Source organism: Microcaecilia unicolor, chromosome 9, assembly GCF_901765095.1.
Source record: "Microcaecilia unicolor chromosome 9, aMicUni1.1, whole genome shotgun sequence".
NCBI classification, from domain to species: domain Eukaryota; kingdom Metazoa; phylum Chordata; class Amphibia; order Gymnophiona; family Siphonopidae; genus Microcaecilia; species Microcaecilia unicolor.
The window spans coordinates 188,881,746-188,896,077 of record NC_044039.1 but is presented as its reverse complement, the minus strand read 5'-3'; positions in this window follow the sequence as shown (position 1 = coordinate 188,896,077).

Genomic DNA, 14,332 nt, shown 5'->3' with positions numbered 1-14,332 from the left:
CGGAAGATGGGCGTCTTTCTCCCATGGTCACCCAAATCGGCATAATCGAAAGCCGATTTTGGGCATCCTCAACTGCTTTCCATCACAAGGATGACCAAAGTTCATGGGGGCGTGTCGGATGCATAGCGAAGGTGGGACTGGGGTGTGCTTAACACATGGGCATCCTCGGCCGATAATGAAGAAAAGGGTGTCCCTGACGAGCACTTGGCCGACTTTACTTGGTCCATTTTTTTCTTGCGACCAAGACTCAAAAAGGTGCCCAAACTGACCAGATGACCACCGGAGGGAATTGGGGATGACCTCCCCTTACTCCCCCAGTGGTCACTAACCCCCTCCCACCCTAAAAAAAAAAATTTTAAATATTTTTTCCAGCCTCAGCTCCTTGCCAACCTCAAATATCATACCCAGCTCCATGACAGCAGTATCCAGCTCCCTGGAGCAGTTTTAGTGGGTGCAGTGCACTTCAGGCAGGCAGACCCTGGCCCATCCCCCCTACCTGTTACACTTGTGGTGGTAAATGTGAGCCCTTCAAAACCCACCAGAAACCCATTGTACCCAAATCTAGGTGCCCCCTTTCACCCCTTAGGGCTATGGTAGTGTTGTACAGTTGTGGGGAGTGGGTTTTGAGGGGTTTAGCACACAAGGTAGGGGAGCTATGCACCTGGGAGCGATTTGTGAAGTCCACTGCAGTGCCCCCTAGGGTGTCCGGTTGGTGTCCTAGCATGTGAGGGGGACCAGTGCACTATGAATGCTGGCTCCTCCCACGACCAAAAGGCTTGGATTTGGTCATTTCTGAGATGGACGTCCTCGGTTTCCATTATCGCTGAAAACCGGGGACGACCATCTCTAAGGTCGACCCAAATGTTAAGATTTGGGCGTCCCTGACCATATTATCGAAACAAAAGATGGACGCCCATCTTGTTTCGATAATACGGGTTCCCCCCACCCTTCCCGAGGACGTCCTGCAAGGACGGCCTCAGGAAAACTTGGGCGCCCCGTTCGATTATGCCCCTCTATGTCTGTCGGTAGGACCAGAGACAGCAGGGGAGGCAGCCATGGACATTTTGCCCATATTTTTCTCTTGCACACAATGTTCTCATATTTCAATGAAAGACTGGAAAATCACAGAGGCAGGAAACTTATCTTGAAGAATATTGGATTATCTTGGTTAGAAGGGTCAATGCACCCAACAGCTTAGGAATTAACAGGTATCATTGCAAAATAGTGTTTGAAGCCAGCAAAACTGATTCTTGTAAGTCTGCTGTTGTCAAGTCTTCAAGGTCATCAAAATTTGTCCAGCCTTGGCATAACGCTGCCCAAGGATCCTAGAACAATAGAGAAAACTCAATATGGCTTGCTCCAGAGTCTTAGAAGAAACAAACAGAGTGGAGAAATATAAATCCTTTATTATTTTCATGTTAATTTGTACAGCGCTGCGTAAGTCTAGTAGCGCTATAGAAATGTTTAATAGTAGTAGTAGTATTATAATGCAGACCTGGCACGGTGGCAGCAGCAGCGATTGAAGCATAGCCGACAGATCTCTCCAAGTGATTGGATACCTTTTAAGTATGAATGAGATCCCAGTTATGAACCCTGACATAGACATTGCGCCAGAACACGGCCGTGTCAGGTTAGCTTTATAATAAAGGATTTATATTTCTTCACCTGTGGCTACATCTCCACTCCTTGGCCATCTCCGCTCTGTTTGTTTCTTCTTGGTTTGTTTTGTGGAGATGTCCTCATCTGTCTTCTTTTTCTTGTTCCAGAGTCTTACCATTTCTATTGTCAGGACACCATACTGTGTTAATTTTTCCAGTTCTTTGTCTTTAAATCTTGTATCTCCTGGTACCACCCAATGTCAATGAAGATCAGATTATTATTTTCAAATACCATACCACTGGGTATGTTATGTTCCAAATGTTTGAATTCAAAAGTCCCATATTGCTATCATTATTAATATTAAAATGTATAGCCTGCTATAGCCAATGATCACAGCAGGTTACAACAATACAGACATAAGAAATCATGCACACAGGGCCGGTCCTACCCGGTAAGCGGGGTAAGCGCCGCAGGGGGGCACCTGCCTTCAAGGGCGCCTCCCTCCCGGCGCCCCACCCAGCTGTTCGACGACGCGACCAATGGGGGGGGGGGGGGTCTGGTGGTGTCCTCTCTGCTCTGGCCTGCCTGCCCATGCGCCTTCCCGCTGGTTCCCGGCTTCCCCCGCGGCGGCGCTGCTCTTCCCTTGTCTCCTTCGACTCTCGATGACGACGTCATGACGCCGGAAGGCGCGCACGAAGGTGCCGCAGGGGGAGGAGGCAAGGCGGCACCTTCGTGCGCGCCTCCCCTGCTGGAAGCTGAAGCCTGCCCTGAAGCGTCTCGCGTCTCAGCATAACAAAAAGTGAAGTAAGTTGAAGTTGTAATATGTTTTGCAGTCACCTCTTCTAAGCCTGCACAAAGCACAAAAAGCTGGTTGGTCTCCCGTTGGCCCTTTCCGACTCTAGCTTACCACCATCCAGCAGATTTATCAGGTTTTTCCTGTCGAATGCTGAATTGTAGATCCGGTATTGGCCCAGGTGAAAACTGCATTCTCTACAGGCTAAGGGTCCCCTTTGTTTGATAAAGAAATATTTGATCTGTTTTACAGCATGTCCCGTAAAGATGTGAAAAGAGGGGAACGTCCTTTTCTTTAGAGTAAGGGTCCCTTTGTAATATTTTTCAGATATTGCATGGTGGGTGGGATTGTATATTAATGATATTGTTGTAGAACGTTGTACTGGGCCAGATTTACTTATTAGGTGTTAATATGCATTGGAAGAGGAAGGGATCGCCTGTTTCCCCTCCCCCTGTAGCTTGATCCTAGAGAGCCTCACATCGGTCAAGCTACACTAAGTGCTATTTTCCACTTTTCCTAGCCCTGTAGTAGACTGAATGGCACCAAACATAAATGGATTTTTGTGTCATTTCAGACCTATTTCAGCTCTCAAATATCCCAGTGCTTTCCAGAGCTGATTATTGTGACCCCTTGAAGCTAAGTGGTTGTAAACCCTTGATTTGTTCAGCAATCCCACAAAGATGCACTCCATCTTTTTCCGCGCCTCCTATTTCCTTTGCATCTTGTGCGCCCTCTGCCTGCTGTTCTTCAACTTGTTCTTCACCTTTTAAGGCACTGGGCTGAAAAAGGGGACAGGGTGGGAGAAGAGAGAATGAAGATGCTAGACAGGGGGGGGGGGGGGGGGCACCAACTGATAGTCTGCAGGGGAGCACCAGAGACCCTAGGACCGGCCTTGCATGCACATCCTATTTTATTAAAATAACAATCAGCAACAATACAGCCATAAAGATAAACAAGAACATCTGATCTGGTACCATCACACAACTGAGTATGAAAACTGATAGAAATGAGTTTTCAGATGTTTCTAAAACTCCACAGTATCAACTACAAGATGCAACGAGAAAGGTAAAACATTCCACATAAGAGGTCCAGCCACTGAAAAGATACATTCACAGGTTTCACATAATCTTACTTGCTGGTAGTTAGAAACATCAAGAAGACACTGACTTGCTGATCTTGATGCTCTTGATGGATGGCAGAGCTTTAATATAGATGTCAACAACACTTGGAGGGGTATTTTCGATATGACATCTAAGTCTGACTTTGGCGTTTTGCGAAAAACGTCCAAAATCCGAATAGGAGAGAAGGTCATTTTCGAAAGAGAAAAACGTCTATCTTTTGTTATCGAAAATACGGTTCCGAACAACGCTTTGTGATTTGGACAGGTTTTTTTTTTGGTCCATTTAAAAAAAAAAAAAAAAAAAAGTCCAAGTGCAAAACGCACAAACTCAAGCCATTGGGATGTAGGAGGAGCCAGCATTTTTAGTAGACTGGTCCCCCTGACATCCCAGAACAGCAACAGGGCACCCTAGGAGGCACTGCAGTGGACTTCATAAACTGCTCCCAGGCACACATCTCACCATTGCTCCCTTATCTTGTGTTCTGAGCCCCCCAAAACCCACTACCCCCAACTGTACACCACTACCATAGCCCTTACAGGAGAAGGGGCACCTATATGTGGGTTTCTGGTGAGTTTTGGAGTGCTCACAGTTTTCACCACAAGAGTAACAGGTAGGGGGAGGTAGGAGCCTGGGTCCACCTGTCTGCAGTGAACTGCACCCACCACTAGACTACTCCAGGGACCTGCATGCTGTTCTAATGGACTTGAGTATAACATCTGAGGTTGGAATAGAGGTTGGTAAGTAATGATTTTCATCACATTTTTGGGGAGTGAGAGGGGGTTAGTGACCACTGGGGGAATAAGAGGAGGTCATTCCTGATTCTCTCCAGTGGTCATCTGATTATTTAGGGCACCTTTTTGTGCCTTATTCGTAATAAAAACAGGTCTAGCTCAAAATGTCTAAGTTTTAGTCCTGGACAGTTTTGTTTTGTTCCATTATGGCTGAAAAACATCTAAGTCTTAGGAACGCCCAAGTTCCACCCTGAACAGGCCCATGGCACTCCCCCTTGAGATTTGGATGCACTTCTGGCGGACATCAGAGAAAACTGTCTAAAAATAGGTTTCGAAAATGCCGATTTGGACGTTTTTGTGAGAAAAACGTCCAAATGCAGACTTATGCCACTTTTTGGACGTTTTTCTCTTTTGAAAATGAGCCCGTTGGTACATCTTTATTCGAAAGCCTTGTGCATCAGTAACAAAATCTTTAAACTGCGTGATAACCAATAGGTAACCAATGTAAAGCCTGCAGTTACAGAAAAATTGACGCAACATGATTTGCTCCCAGGAGCAGATTTGTTCTGACCATGAAGTCCCATTTTCTGTAAACAAGTTGTTATTGCTCCCCTATAGCCTTGCCCTGCACATAGACTTGAGGCCTTTTAGAGCAGCAAGCCTAATATGAGACATGATGTTGGCCTGAGTCTGTATCTTTTAAAAGTCAGGTTCATAGTGCGGGCTCCTGCGGGACCTTTTCCTCCCACAGTCCCCCCTTTTCCAAGGGATTCAGCTCTAAAAGGAGCTGAAGGACTTGAAACACTAATTAAAGGACAATAGTGTGCATACTTTTACCCACCATGCAGACACATTAGCAAATAACATAAAAGTTCTATGGATAATGCAACACATTCTAGTTCTGGTGATGTAAAGCAACTCAATTACATGCCTTAACACAAACAAGCGTGAATATACAGAGCTTGTGAAGTGAAATTATAATTTGTTGTCATGTTGCAAGCAAATTAAATGGCATTGAACAATGTCCATAAAAAGTGTGGTTGAGTGACATGATGGAAAATGAAGGTTCACAATAGTCAAGTGACTTTATCAGTCCATGGGAAAAAAGTCACTGGTAATAAAACTTAGGGCCTTTTTTTATCAAACCGCGCTAGCGGTTCCTGGTCTGGTAATGCTGACAAAGCCATTCACTTTGAATGGGCTCCATTGGCATTGCCGAGCAGGAACCGCTAGTGTGGCTTGATAAAAAAAGGTCCTTAGTAGTGATGAAATTATGTGAGCAATGTTGATGGAAATGCTTAACATAACAAGTGTCTTTAAGAATCCCAGCATGGTGACAACCGACTGTCCTTTGGATGTAAAATACAGTCCATCAAAGTCTAGGCCGTATGCCGGAAGTAGGATCTATAATGTTTGCAACAATTAGAAAGGAACAACAAACGAATAATGCTGCCAATGAGCAATGACTAAATATGTATATATGATGAGACTAAGAGGCATATTTTCAAAGCACTTAGCCTTCCAAAGTTCCATAGAAACCTATGGAACTTTGGAAGGCTAAGTGCTTTGAAAATATGCCTCTAAATTTCACAAACCAACTATTATGCAAACATTAAAAAGCCTTTTGCAATAAATATATATGTATAAAGGTGCTCATAATATTTAGCTGCAGAAGCTACGATAGCTGATAACACCGAATTCAATCACTGCACTTTTATTTTTAATTATCTTTCCAACTCTAAACTTGCATTTCAAAAAGAATAAGAGATAGCACATCTGATTTGAGTTAGAAATAAATGCTTCTGGACGTACTGGTTGAGATCACCATTCCAATCAGTGAACACGATTAAGTGAATGTCCCAAGTGAAAAAAAAAATGTTAACAATATCATTCTATTGATGATACTACATCCGCAGACGTTGTGTCACTAATCTAAATGGACACAATAAACATCAAAAAATAGGCACAATACTGTGCCAAAATAGTTACATTCTCCTGCTGCTGCAGATGGTAAAATCTCCAAACACAGGGGTATGTGTCCAGAATGATCCGCCAAGGGCGGAGAACTCGAACTTCCCACGGAAGTTATGGGAAAAAGTGGGTTGTTTGACCGCGGAAACCAAAGACTGGAGAAATAAATTCTTCTAAAAGCAAACGTTTATTAGGTAAAAAGACTCGACACAAACGGTGTGTTTCGGCCGCTAGGCCTGCATCAGGAGTCTCAATGAACGAAGAGCATCTGATGCGCAGATGTTGAAGAAAAAGAACTGGTGAAGTATGATGCCAATGAAGTCGGTCTTTAAAAAGACCTTTGAGTGAAAATAGAGACTTGATCGTCAATGGGTTAAGTTACCAGCTCTTCGTTCATTGAGACTCCTGATGCAGGCCTAGCGGCTAAAACACAGCGTTTGTGTCGAGTCTTTTTACCTAATAAATGTTTGCTTTTAGAAGAATTTATTTCTCCAGTCTTTGGTTTCCGTGGTCAAACATCCCACTTTTTCCCATAAAATCTCAAAACACTCCACAGAAATTGTCCAAAACAATCTCTCTCTGTAGAAACTGTTGAAAGCTGGCTAATCTCTACACAGCTCTGTGTTTCGCTACTTGCATCTTCAGATCAGACTTATGATCATTAAAGTTTATTCTCTGAAATTTCTCAGAGCAGACTTGAGGAATTCCCGCCCAGAGATTCTACTCTCAGAGAATAAATTTGTGGTCAGAACACAAATGCCAGACTTCAGCATTTAGACATAACAAGACATTCCACATTTCCCCTGAGCAAGTTAGGGTATGTTAAGAGTTGAACTCTTCCCCCCCCCCCCCCCACCACCACCACCTTTTCGCTACCAGCCATTGTGAGGTGACACTTTGAGATTCAGTTCCCAGAAGAGAAAGACTGCAATTCCGCTTGGAGAGAAGGCACCTTTTAGCTATTAACATTTTATTCACATAACCAGATGTGGATTTGGCTTAGTTCCTGGAAAACAAAGCACATCAGGGTTAGTTCATTTTATTCATGATTTATCAGTAGTTCCTTGTTAGGAGTTAATCAATTTGGTGGCAAGAACGTTTGAAGTTTAACCTCCGGTGTGAAAAACTACACAGAAAGGAAATGATGTACTAAACATTCACCAGTTAATGATGGTTGCATAAGATCTGGTACTTTTGGTGTTTGTTTGTTTTTTTAACTACTTGCACACACAAGGAATATATATCTAGAGTCTTAAACATAGAACTAGTAGTTCCGTGCAAAATAAGACAAGGTTGAACAGGCTCATTACAGACAACATGCTTAAATTCAGATAGCCCAGTATTTCCCAAACTGGTCCTGTAGGCACCCCAGCCAGGTTTTCAGGATAACCACAATGAATATTCATGAGAGAGATTTGTATGCACTGCCTCCACTGCATGCAAATCTCTCATGAATATTCATTGTGGCTATCCTGAAAACCTGATTGGCTGAGGTGCCTCCAGGACCTGGTTTGGGAAACACTGAGATAGCCCAATACAGCGTTAGCAGAAACAGATGTAAGTAAGCACCTCATCTCAGATAAGAGTAAATGCCATTAGGAATAGAGAGGTTCTCTTTTTCTTTGGCAGATAGGATGGGTCAAGCCAAGCCTTCTGTCTGTAAAAACAAGCATACACACCATAAAACAATTATAACAATGTCTTCTAATTTTAAAGCAATTTACCCTAGGAAAAGCAACATTCTTCTTGCTTTAGCCCCAAAATTCCTATCAATGGAGAAGGGTAGTTAGTGGGGTTCCCCAGGGGTCTGTGTTGGGACCGCTGCTTTTCAACATATTTATAAATGACCTAGAGATGGGAGTAACGAGTGAGGTAATTAAATTTGCTGATGACACAGTTATTCAAAATCGTTAAATCGCGGGGGGATTGTGAAAAATTACAAGAGGACCTTACGAGACTGGGAGACTGGGCATCTAAATGGCAGATGACGTTTAATGTGAGCAAGTGCAAAGTGATGCATATGGGAAAGAGGAACCCAAATTATGCAAGGTTCTACGTTAGGAGTCACAGTCCAAGAAAGGGATCTAGGTGTCGTCGTAGATGATACGTTGAAACCTTCTGCTCAGTGTGCTGCTGCGGATAAGAAAGCAAATAGAATGTTAGGTATTATTAGGAAAGGAATGGAAAAAAGGGAGGATGTTATAATGCTTTTGTATCGCTCCATGGTGCGACCACACCACGAATACTGTGTTCAATTCTGGTCGCCGCATCTCAAAAAAGATATAGTGGAATTAGAAAAGGTGCAGAGAAGGGCGACAAAAATGATAAAGGGGATGGGACGACTTCCCTATGAGGAAAGGCTAAAGCGGCTAGGGCTCTTCAGCTTGGAAAAAGGCGGCTGAGGGGAGATATGATAGAGGTCTATAAAACAGTGAGTGGAGTTGAATGGGTAGATGTGAAGCTTCTGTTTATGCTTTCCAAAAATACTAGGACTAGTGGGCATGTGATGAAGCTACAATGTAGTAAATTTAAAATGAATCTGAGAAAACATTTCTTCACTCAACGTGTAATTAAACTCTGGAATTCGTTGCCAGAGAATGTGGTAAAGGTGGTTAGCTTAGCGGAGTTTAAAAAAGGTTTGGACGGCTTCCTAAAGGAAAAGTCCATAGACCATTATTAAATGGACTCAGGGAAAATCCACTATTTCTGGGATAAGCAGTATAAAATGTTTTGAACTTTTTTGGGATCTTGCCAGGTATTTGTGACCTGGACTGGCCACTGTTGGAAATAGGATGCTGGGCTTGATGGACCTTTGGTCTTTTCCAGTATGGCAATACTTATGTACTTATGTATCAGGTGACAAGGAGACTCTTTTCTGGTCACAGTTTCAGGTTAGAGGACACAGAAGGCTTTGATAAGTATGCTATACAGATTTCCCCCATTTCCCAAGTGTACTTTATAAGAATGTGATAAATTTTTGACAAAGAATACAAAGATGTGCTTAGCCTCACAAGTCTTAGATACTGTATAGAAGAGTGTACAGGTCTTTTCTTCGATCATAGGGGCGGAATACAAGCAGAGCTCATTTAAATCTAATTTAAATGAGCTGTGCGGTATTGAGGGGCGCAGGCACTGTTTGTCCGATGATCATGGGTGTGAAGGTACATGCAGACACTAGTCTGGCGCGAGTGGACTCTCGTGCCCACATTTACCTTTGATCATCAGGCTGCAAGAGCTTGTCAAACACAGTTTCTCTACAGACTAAAAAAAACAAAGTTGTGAAGGCAATGATGAATACAAATTTGATTTCCTTTATATAATGTTAAGAGACACTGTCTCTTATACTGGTTAAGGTTTACTCAGTCTATTATTCCTTTGGCAAAGCACGCTCATGATGGACAAAAGCTCTAGCTTTAATGTTATTAAAATTTACTTGACCTTCGATTTCTAACCACACCACTTAATGAAAGTCCATTTAACTAAACTAAGATTGTAACAATTAAATAAAACACTAACGCAATTAAAGCCAATATTTTAATTTTAAACCTATTTACAACAAGTTAACACAGAGTGCCTTCTTAATATAAAGTCATATTGCCCTCTGGTGGACATTAGACAAAGTAGCAAGCCATACGTTTTTGCTTAATGACGCAGATAGAAATCGTTCCACTTTTCCTTGTATCATTGTTTGCTTGCTAATGATAAAAGGAAGCAAAGTAGCCAACAGCTTTAAAAGACTCTAGTCATTAAAGGGGAAGCTCTGTTCCAAGTGCAGGACTAGAAAAAAATCTTATACAAAAAAGAAAGGCACTAAATGAGTGTCAAATTATCTCTTAAACAACGAAAGTTTTCTCTAGGGAAAAAAGTGTGACAACAAATTTACCTTATGTAATTGATGACAATTGAAATTAAGTTTCTTGGACCTGTATAGGGAGGGTGTAGAAAGTTCAATGTAGACTTCGGGCCAGATGCACTAAACTTAACGAGCCAGCATCATGGTTTTTAAACTGGTTCTAGCCAGTTTAGCGCGCAAGTAGTAAACCGGGACATGCACAAAAGGGTTCTCCGAGCCATTTTCCTGTCACGGTAGCAGCTAACGAAAAACGGAATGCAAATGAGCTAATTACTATTATAATGTGAATGCGATGCACTACCGTTTCTGACCCCATGCACCGTGGAAAACCTAACGGGAGGTCTGCACCTCTCGGGGCTGCTGTAAGCGGAACCCATGCAGAGGAGGATGCCCATCGCAAAAATCGGAAGAAAAAAAAAACAACGTCCAAGTGCTCATCAGGGACGTCCTTTCAAGTGCCTATCACTTGGACGTCCTTCACGCAAAAAAAAAAAAAAAAGGACGTCCCTGACGGGACATTTTTTTTCTTAAGATTTTGATGGGTGTCCTTCTCTTGGACGTGGTTTTCTTATGACTAAGGTGCCCAAACCGAAATGACCACTGCCGGAGAGAATCGGGGATCGGGACGTGCGAGGAGGTCCAAATTAAAATTATTTGGACATCCCTTTCGATTATGCCCCTCCAGGTCTCTCTCAGCCAATCACAGCACTAAGGGATCAGTAAGGGAAGGGCTCTTTCCATGGAGTTAGTGCATTTGGCTCCGGTTTCCCAGCCAAAGGCATGGCTGCCTCGGCCTGTGTCTTATGCAAATGCTCAGAATGTGGAACTGGCTTATTAGCCTTTTTCTTCTTCCTGAAGTTAAGATACCTGTGTCAAGGGAAACCGCTTTCTTTCTTTATTAGGATTTACCACCTTTTTGAAGGGTGAGATGTTAATTATATTGTAATCATTAAACATAGGAGGCGTATGCTTTGTAGCTCACTCCTCAGAAAGGCAGTCATCGGTTCTTTCATCTCTGCCTGTTCTGCTTTTAGAAAGAAAATTCATTCATATGTCTGAAGTCATGTTTTACGTAGCAAAGAAAGACCAAATTAGCAGTGAATTGGTTCTTTTAGAAGTACAAGGGAACAATTATTGTTTACAAAGTTTTAAATGAACAACTGTCCATACAGCCGAATCAGAAACAAACTGGTTTAATAATTCCTGACTCCTGTTAGTTAAAGCCTGAACCCTCTGATGGTACTTTGTGAGGGCTGCAGAAATCTGATGGAAATTAGCTTGCAGCTCTCCATAACAGGCAAAGAATTCCTTCAGACACTAGGGTCAGTTGAGATCCTACCCAGCAGTCAGCTAACAGCAGTGTCAAGGGGAGGAGGTTTAATAAACAGGAGTGGAAGTGAGCCTATCTAGTCCACTGTAAGCAAGGAAGCCAATTAGGATACTCAAGTTTCCCCTTCCCAGCACAGCTGTCATCCCCGTTCACTCAAAACAAAGCAAGCAAACCTACGAGCTGCTCCATCTACATTGTCGTTTTTTTAAATTGTTGGTCCAGCTGTAGCAAGTCTAAAGCTGTTTCAATTGGATATGCAATGCCTTAAAAGGTGGAGGACTAAAGTTGTTTTTTTTTTTTACTTATTGGACAGTTATTTATTTATTTGAAAGCTTCCCATATGTAGATATAAATATCATGAAATAATTGAAAATCACTCAAACAGCTTAAAAATTATTATGGCTGGTAGAAACAGCAATTTTAAACTCTGCATTTTGTGCTCATTTTTCTACACTAAAAACTAAATAAATACACTGTATACAATATAGATGGCCAAATTTCAATGAGGATATCCTGTTTCCTGATGGGCTCATTTTAAATGTTGTTGTAATCTGCCTTGGGAAGCCTGGTGTTATAAAGATGATGGAATATATTGAAATTAAATGGAAGTACAATTAAACTCTCCTTTCATTGGGGCACATGGAATGACATCTTAATCTGTTTTGTAGAAGTTTACCTTTTAGACACACAAATGGATTATTCTGTTGTTTGAGCATATTTCAGGGACAAGTGGATTTATAAGTCAAAATAATAAAAATATTTTCTGTCAAACTCTCATTTGTTGAAACATAACTAAATGGGCTATAAGTCCCTAATGCAGCCAATTGGTTTTCTTATATTTTGTTCTTGTGATGGCTTATACTGTGCCAAAACTGGAAATACAGTGAGATAGAATAATAGAATTCAGTAACATCCAAAACTTATTTTTTATGTTTTATCTTTATTAAAAGCAAAACATGTTGGTTGATAAGCTTCATAAAGAACAAGAAAAAAAACAGTAAACCATCCAACATAGCACAATAAAAACTTTTATAGAGAACATACCCCAAGAACCCTTCCCCTCCCGTACTCCCCTCTCTCCCTATAGCTCACCTGCCTGTTTCCACTGGCCAAAATAATACAACCGATGTACAGATCAGTAGGACTCAAAGCATTTCATAACAAGCACTGCCCCACTGTATGCAAATCTCTCTCATGAACATTCATTGTCAATATCCTGATAAACCTGACTGCCTTGGGTAATTCCAGGACCAGGTTATCCTAACTACCATAAGAGGTAGACACGGTCGTATAATTAACATTATAATTTTATTTGTATTTGGGTAATAACTAAGAAAATGCTATTAAAATTATATTACAAAGCATGAAGTTGACTTGGTTAACTTCTGCGGTATATCAACCACTAGTAAATAATAGCAATAAACAATATTAAGTGCATTTTTATAATATATCACTGCATTCTTCAAAACAGAAGGAGCAAGTTCCCACAAACCATCTTTCTCTTTTGATCTAGGCACAGGAAAAAAAAACTTTCAAATGCTCCCTGGTTTCAACCTAATATATGTTAAATGTGGGATATGAATGTCTTAAATAAATAAATAAATAGATAGAAACTCAATGTTGAGCATCTGATTCTCATAACATGATGTCTGTTTTAGTGGCCCATTACCAGGAGAAAAAAAATCTCTGCATGAATATAACATGTGCTAGGGTGTCCCTGTAACCAGCCCCTCCAACTGATCACGGATTAAGATTTATAACAAATTACTACTCTACCTATGAAGTTAATCTGTTATTATACTTCCTCTGTGTACATCCATATGCTGCACAAACTGGCATGTTTGAAAATATTAAGTGAGATTAAATAAAATTGCTATCGACCATAAAGAACAACAAGGTGGATGCAGCAGCTCATAGGTTTGCTTACTTTTGTTTTGAGTGAACGAGGATGACAGCTGCTCTGGGAGGGGAAACTTAGACTGACCTAATTGGTTTCAGAGTTCTGATGTCACTTCATCTCCTGTCTATTGAACCTCCTATCAACTGAAGTCTCGGCTTTCGCAACACTATGAATGAGTACTAAAATGCTCCTCTTGACAAAAGGTGACCTGTACAGGGAGGACAAAAGGTCTCCGTCAAGAAAACTGCAGAACACATGCATTTCTGAGGTTTCCTAACCTCAACCTGTAAATATATAAATGCAGTAGCTGTATGAGTGTGGGCAATAAAGTTCATACTGGCATTGAGGAATTTCTAAGTCACATACTTAGACCCAAATGCTCTGTGATAATACAGAGATGCCACTGGATACCATTCACACAACATGTAAGTCTGGATGGACCGTACAGGTCTTGTTGGGCAGACTGGATGGACCGTACAGGTCTTTATCTGCCGTCATTTACTATGTTTGGGGTTACCATATTTTGGCCCCAAAAAGGAGGACACATGCCCTGCCCCTTTCACACCCCGCCCCTTCATTCCACCCTGTCACATTTTCCCCTCCTCCGTCACACACCCCGTCACTCCCCCTCCCCGTCACCCCCCTCCCCTTACCTTACTACTGCCCTGGTGGTCTAGTGACCTCTTCGAGGCAGGAAAGAGCCCCTTCTTTCCTGCCCGGAGTGCTGCCCTGCATGCATCCTTCCTGTTCGTGATCTCGGCGCCAATTCAAAATGGCAGCCGAGAGTTTAAGTCTCGCGAGGTCACTTCAATGCTCGGTGGTCATTTTGAATTGGCGCCAAGATCACGAACAGGAAGGATGCGTGCAGGGCAGCGCTCTGGCCAGGAAAGAGGGGGCTCTTTCCTGCCCAGAGGTCACTAGACCACCAGGGCAGTAGTAAGTAACGGGAGGGGAGGCTAGCAATCTGCCCATCTATCCAGAAATCTGGACAAACAGGCAGATTGGCAAAACCCGACATGCCCTCAAAAAGAGGA